General features: G+C 40.6%; 2 pseudogenes; both read left to right on the top strand.

Annotated features, from left to right (window-relative positions):
- Window positions 1-3,447: 3,447 nt before the first annotated feature.
- LOC111151155 lies at window positions 3,448-3,894 on the top strand (annotated as a pseudogene).
- Window positions 3,895-4,008: 114 nt separating this feature from the next.
- LOC111150958 lies at window positions 4,009-7,164 on the top strand (annotated as a pseudogene).
- The last annotated feature ends 243 nt before the right edge of the window (window positions 7,165-7,407 follow it).

Genomic DNA, 7,407 nt, shown 5'->3' with positions numbered 1-7,407 from the left:
TTTCCTTAAGATTTTATTTATTTATTTGTCAGAGAGAGAGTGCACAAGACAGCACCCACGCTTGTGCACAGGGGGAGTGCCAGAAGGAGAAGCAGTCTCTCCACTGAGCATGGAGCCCAATGTGGGACTCAATCCCAGGACCGTGATTTCATGACTGAGCTGAAGGCAGACACTTAACCAACTGAGCCACCCAGGCGCCCCTCTGAATCTATTCCTATTATTTGATTTTTCTCTTCATTATGGATTGTATTTTCCTGTGTACTTGCTGCTTAATAATTTTTTATTGGATAACAGACATTGTGAATCTTACATTCTTAGCTGATTTTTTTTTTTTTTTTGGTAGTCTAAATATGTAAACATTGTGTTTATTCTGGGCTGCTATTAAATCACTTGGAAACAGTTTGGTCCTTTCATGTGTTGCTTTTCAGCCTTGTTAGATAAAATCAGAGCTGTGAGTTGTATTGGCCTTACTACTGAGGCAATCCTTCTCAGAATTCTACAATAACCCTGTGTATTACAAGGTTGTTCCATTCTGATTGTTGGGAATATGAACTATTTTCAACCTTGTATATTTTCTGGGAGTTACTCTGCATCTTCTACCCAATGGTTCTTTCACTGGTCTATGGCAGTTTTCTCATACCATGTGTTGATGAGTATTCAACTGAAGACTGAAGGGAAATCCCCTGTATATCTCTGCAGCTCTTTCCTCTCTAACACTTTACCCTGTACATTATAGATGCCTTGATCTGTCCAAATTTTCATCCACACTCAACTCAAGGAGACCCTGGGCTGTGTTTCTCTTCACTATGCTGAAATCTAGAAGCTATCTCCACCTATGTGGGTAGATGATTCATTTTCTTGTCCTCTTCTCCCTGGGACCACTCTTCTGTATTGTCTCTTGTCCAGTTTAGGAAATCCTTTCTTTCTTTCTTTCTTTCTTTCTTTTTTTTTTTTTTTTTCCTAATTGAAGTATTATTGACACACAATGTTAATTGGTTTCAGATGTACAACATAATGACTCAGGAAGTCTATATGTTATGCTATGCTCACCTTAGGTTTAGCTACCATCTGTCACATACAACACTATTATGATATCATTAATTATATTTCTATGTTGTACCTCTTATCCCCATAACTTACACATTCCATAACTGGAATTTTTTTTCTTTTTAGAGAGAGAGTGCATGTGAACATGGGGGGAGGAGCGGAGGGCGAGAGAAAATCTTAAGCAGCGTCCACGTTCAGCATGAAGCTCAGCCTGGGGCTTGATCTCACAACACTGTGATCATGACCTGAATCAAAATCAGGAGTCAGACATCTAACTGACGGAGCCACCCAGGTGCTCCATAACTGAAAATTTTCGCCTCCTACTCACCTTCACTCATTTTGCCCATCCCATCTAACATCCACCACTTTGTTCTCTGTGTTTATGGGTCTCCTCTCTGGCAATGTCCGGTTTGTTTTCTGTATTTATGGATGTTTTCCATTTTTAAAAAATTTTTTAAAGATTTTAACTAATCTCTACACACAATGGTAGGACTTGAACTTACAATCCCAATATCAAAAGTTGTTTGCTCTACTGACTGAGCCAGTCACATGCCCCTTGTCTGTGTTTTTAGTCATTTAATCTGGTCCCTGCTGTTTCCATGTTTAGAAGTGGAAGTCTCCCTAAAAGTGCTTAAGTACTTTGTCCTTCCATTTGAACAGGTGTAAATAGTAATATAGCATTAATGTGTGATTAGTGTGATGATCTTGAGATGTCAGCACCAGCAAAACTTCTTTGGATTATATTAGATTGTAAAGCTAGTAAACGAGCAAATCTGTGAAGGTATATTATAGGCCCTTCTAGGTCAAAGCAAAAGCCTCTGATGATGCTTACAAACTGATACTGATTTTTTAAAAATCTTTTGCAAGATCAATACATGCATATATACCAGACAATATACCATTTCTAGAACAACAGCTGTTTGAAATCACTATCTGATACATCTTATGACCCACAGTCATTCTCCGGGATCACAAGCTAAATGGGGTACTTGAATGGGGGATATTTTAGATATCAACATCCTTGCACATACCAAGCTAGGAAGCAAGACTCAACAAATACCAAAAAAACCTTAGTGTTGTGTTGGCCACATTTTCTGATCATAATGAGATACAATTAGAAATCAATAATAAAAACATGACTTTTAGGGGTGCCTGGGTGGCTCAGTTGGTTAAGCACCTGACTCTTGATTTTGGCTCTGGTCATGATCTAAGGGTCATGGGATGGAGCCCTGCACTGGGCTCTGTGCTCAGCGGGGAGTCTCCTTGAGGTTCTCTTTCCTTCTCTATCTGTCCCCTCCCCCTGCACCTCTCTCTCTCTCTCTCAAATAAATAAATGTTTTTTAGACATTTTATTATTTTTTAAAAGATTTTATTCATTTATTTGACACACAGAGAGAGATCACAAGTAGGCAGAGATGCAGGCAGGGGGCGGGGGGAAGCAGGCTCCCTGCTGAGCAGAGAGCCCAATGCAGGGCTCGATCCCAGAACCCTGAGATCATGACCTGAGCTGAAGGCAGAGGCTTAACCCACTGAGCCACTCAGGTGCCCCTCGTAATTATTATTTTAAAAAATATTTTATTTATTTACCCAACAGAGAGATAGGGAGCATGGGTAGGCAGAGTGGTTGGCAGAGGAAGAGGGAGAAGCAGGCTCCCCACTGAGCAGAGAGCCTGATGCGGGGCTCAATCCCAGAACCCCGGATCACCACCCAAGCCTGACTAAGCCACCTGGGTACCCCGAAAACATAAGTTTTAAATGCACACATTTGGAGAACTTAAAACACATCTCTACAGACTTCTGTGGAAAGAACAAGGTACATAGCTGAAATTAATAATTCAAGATACTGAGTATTGTTTAATATATGATTACCACTTACGTAATCATATATTACATTCATGTGTATATATTTGCAGGTATATATAAAAATTATTTGGAAATATACCTCCAAAATTTAACACTGGGCACTTGTATTGGGGGAGTGTATAAACCATGTAGGTAGGATCGGCAGTAGGATGGAAACATCACTGAATACCATTTCACATGTTTCATCTTTGATTTCTGGTGAAGGCTTTAGATGACTTCAGTCCTTGCTAACATTTTAAATGCAGCCCCAAGTGAGACCCTAAGCTGTAACCACTCACCAAAGCTACTCCCAGATTCTACAGAGACTACTTAAAGATAATAAATGTTTATTGCGTTCGGCTGTTAAGTTAGTAATTTGTTATGCAATAACTAATACACCAGTTCTCACAAAGGTTTTGGTTGAATTTCTCTTGCCTGTGTGGTTAGAAAAGTTTTAAGTAGAAATTTGACAACTGGCAGAAGTAAATACTTTCTTAGGAAGAGCGTACTTCTGCTGCCCTGCTTCTCTCTTTAGCTCAGGCCCATAGTGCTGGCAGGATGGGCAAGTGTCATGGTGTCCATACTGCCAGGAAGTTCTGCAGCCACTGATGAGATCAGAAGCACGTGATGAACAGTATAAGAAAGCCCATTTGGGCACAGTCCTGAAGGCCAACCCTTTTGGAGGCATTTCCCAGGCAAAAGGAATTATGCTGAAAAAAGTAGGGGTTGAAGCCAAGCAGCCAAATTCTGCCATCAGGAAGTGTGTCATGGTCCAGCTGATCAAAAATGGCAAAAAAAAAAAAAAAAAAAAAAATCACAGTTTTTGTACCCAGTGATGGTTGTTTGAATTTTATTGAGGAAAATGATGAAGTTCTGGTTGCTAGATTTGGTCATAAAGGTCATGCTGTTGGTGACATTTCTGGAATTTGCTTTAAGGCTGTCAAAGTAGCCAATGTCTCTCTTTTGGCAGTATACAAGGGCAAGACGGAAAGACCAAGATCATAAGTATTGATGGTGAAATCATGACAATAATAAATTTTCATAAACCAAAAAAAAAAAAAAAAAAAAAAAAAAGAAAGAAAGGAAGAGATTATTTTTAACCCAGGTCTCAAAGGATTTATGAGGGTAAATTTCAAGGTAAGTAATAGTTCACATTGAGATTCACAAAACACCTATAAGCAAAAGACATCATGAGTGAGAGCCAGAAAACCAATAAGCAGCAGAAGCAGACATGCAAAGACTCTATATACTGAACTTTTATCAATGAAATACTCTAAAATGATTATGTTTAATATGCTTCAAGAAATAAAAGCAGGAAAAAGAAACTATGAGCAGGAAAAGAAACCATAATGAACAACCAAGTAGATTTTTTTTTAAAGAACAGAGTAGAGGGACGCCTGGGTGGCTCAGTGGGTTAAGCCGCTGCCTTCGGCTCAGGTCATGATCCCAGCGTCCTGGGATCGAGTCCCACATCGGGCTCCTTGCTCAGCAGGGAGCCTGCTTCTCCCTCTGCCTCTGCCTGCCACTCTATCTGCTTGTGCTCACTCTCGCGCTCTCTCTCTCTCTCTCTCTGACAAATAAATAAATAAAATCTTAAAAAAAAAAAGAACAGAGTAGAACTTCTATAAATAAAAAATACATGATATGATTAAATAGTCAAATACCTATTAAGTAGTAGATTAGACACAGTTGAAAAGAGGACCAAGGCAATAAAAAAATAGATCGAAAGAATTTATCCAGAATGCTATCCATGGATTCAAAGATAGAAAATATGAATGAAGGGTTAAGAGAAATGGAGGACAGAATGAAAAAGTCAAACATATAGCTCAGTGGCATTCCAGAAGAAGATAATGGAGAGATTGGGGATGAAGAGATATTTGAAGATAAAATGACTAGGAATTTTTCAGGGTTGTTGAGAGAGATCAATCCTTAGACCCAGAAAACCCAACGAAATCTCAAAGGAATAAATAAAATGAAATTTAACAGAAACATATTACAATTTAACTGCAAATCAGAAAAGAACAAGAAATGATATTAAAAAGCAGAGTAAGGGATGCCTGAGTGGCTCAGTTGGTTAAGCATCTGCTATCCACTTGCTGCGTGATCCCAGGGTCTTGGGATAGAGCCCCGCATCGGCTCCCTGCTCAGCAAAGAGTCTGTTTCTCCCTTTGCCTGCCGCTCTGCCTACTTGTGCACTCTCTCTACCTCTCTATTAAATAAATAAGTAAAACCTTCAAAAAAGAAACAAAAAAAGAAAGACACTGGAAAGGCACCTGTAGATTCAGAGATGGTGATTCACCGAATTAGAATTACTCTAAGTAGCTGCAATGTAAAATCTTTGGAAAAGGTATGTGCTGACTTGATCAGAGGCTCAGAGGAAAAGAATCTCAAAGCGAAAGGACCAGTTTGGATGCTTACCAAGACTCTGAGAATCACTATAAGAAAAACTCCTGTGGTGAATGTTCTAAGATTCAGGATCGTTTTCAGATGAGGATCCACAAGCGACTCATTGATTTGCACAGTCCTTCTGAAATGGTTTGTGTGTGTGTATGTGTTTAAAGATTTTTATTTATTTATTTGACAGAGAGAGAGAGAGACAGTGAGAGGGGGAACACAAGCAGGAGGAGTGGGAGAGGGAGAAGCAGACCTCCTGCAGAGCATGGAGCCCGATGTGGGGCTTGATCCCAGGACCCTGAGATCATGACCTGGCGGATGCTTAAGGACTGAGCCACACAGGCGCCCCCCTTCTGAGATTGTTAAGCAGATGACTTCCATCAGTATTGAGTCAGGAGTTGAGGCTGAAGTCACCATTGTAGATGCTTCAATCAACCTTTTAATAAATTCATTATCAGTTGTTAAAAAAAAAAAAAGATTAGGGGTGCCTGGGTGGCTCAGTGGGTTAAAGCCTCTGCCTTCAGCTCAGGTCATGGTCCAAGGGTCCTGGGATCGAGCCCCACATCGGGCTCTCTGCTCATCAGGGAGCCTGCTTCCTCCTCTCTCTCTGCCTGCCTCTCTGCCTACTTGTGATCTCTCTCTCTCTCTGTCAAATAAATAAATAAAATCTTAAAAAAAATGATTACATATGAATAATACCAGGAATGGAAAGGGGAACATAATTCTCTTAAAGTCTTTAAACATTATAGAAACTATTAAGAACTTTATGTCAATAAATCAGTAAACTTAAGCGAAATGGAGCGTAATAGAATATACTTGGCCTCATGTAAGAGAATACTTGTTTGATAGTTTTTTGAGCAATAAGACATTTAATTAAAATATAGACGGATCTGGGCAGACAGACAAATGCTTTCATGTAGGTTTGGAACTAATTATTTTCCATACAACTTTTTTTTTTTTTTACTTTATTTTTTTTTAAGATTTTATTCATTTATTTGAGAGAGAGAGAGACAAAGAGGGCATGAACAGGTGGAGAGGCAGAGGGAGAGGAAGAAGCAGGCTCCCCACTGAGTAGAGAGCCCGATGTGGGGCTTGATCCCAGAACCCTGAGATCATGACCTGAGCTGAAGGCAGATGCTCAACCATCTGAGCCACCCGGGCGCCCCAAGTTTTTTTTTTTTTTTAGTAAAACATTATATAAAGAAAAGTGCACAGATCAAGTATATATCTCAATATAGTTTTTTCACAAAGCGAACACATCCAAGTAGCCATCACCCAGATCAAAATAGGGAGCATTCCTATAAAACAGAAGCCTCCTGTGGTAGTAAGTATTTAAAACTTAACCCTCAAAAGTTCTTTCAGTCCACGTGGATTCAACTGGCTTGTATTTTTTTTTTTTAAGATTTTATTTATTTATTCCACAGACAGAGATCACAAGTATGTAGAGAGGCAAGCAGAGAGAGAGGAAGGGAAGCAGGCTCCCTGCAGAGCAAAAACCCGATGCGGGGCTCAATCCCAGGACTCTGGGATCATGACCTGAGCCGAAAGCAGAGGCTTTAACCCACTGAGCCACCCAGGTGCCCCTGGCTTGTATTTTAAAAGCACACACATTTTCCTGTCCCCACCAAGTCCTAAAAGAGCTACGAACTGAAATGTTTGTTGGCCCCTTAAATTCACATTCTGGCCTCGGCTATGCCTGCTAACTGCGTTCTCTAGATCCACCAGTGTGCACGGAGGTTTCCAGGAGGTCTGTGCGTGTGGACGGAGACCAGGGCCATAGTGGAAGTCTGGGGATGCGGCAGTCGCCTACACCCTGAGGCCACTGAGGCCACTGCAGCAGCTTTGCCGAGGGGTCTTGCTAGGGACCACGTCTTTGCTTAAGGTCCCAAGTGTGCAGCCTTGCTCTATAGAAGTATAAGCTGTAATATCCTGACATAAGCTGTAGTCACCTGCCAAGACCAGAACAGGAGGCGCCTTATGACTTCAAGGCTCTTGCAGAAGTTAAAAGTTTTATCTGCACAACTCAAAACTCACCCGGCTTTAACATCACCTCTTAAATTGTCCCAGTCAAAACCTACTAAGTACACTCTACAGTCTAAAGCTCAAAGATACTTACTCCACTTC

Source organism: Enhydra lutris, unplaced genomic scaffold (assembly GCF_002288905.1).
Source record: "Enhydra lutris kenyoni isolate GAN:26980312 unplaced genomic scaffold, ASM228890v2 scaffoldscaffold25, whole genome shotgun sequence".
NCBI lineage: Eukaryota > Metazoa > Chordata > Mammalia > Carnivora > Mustelidae > Enhydra > Enhydra lutris.
The sequence above is the reverse complement of the archived record's forward strand: the minus strand, read 5'-3'. Positions and strand labels throughout refer to the sequence as shown.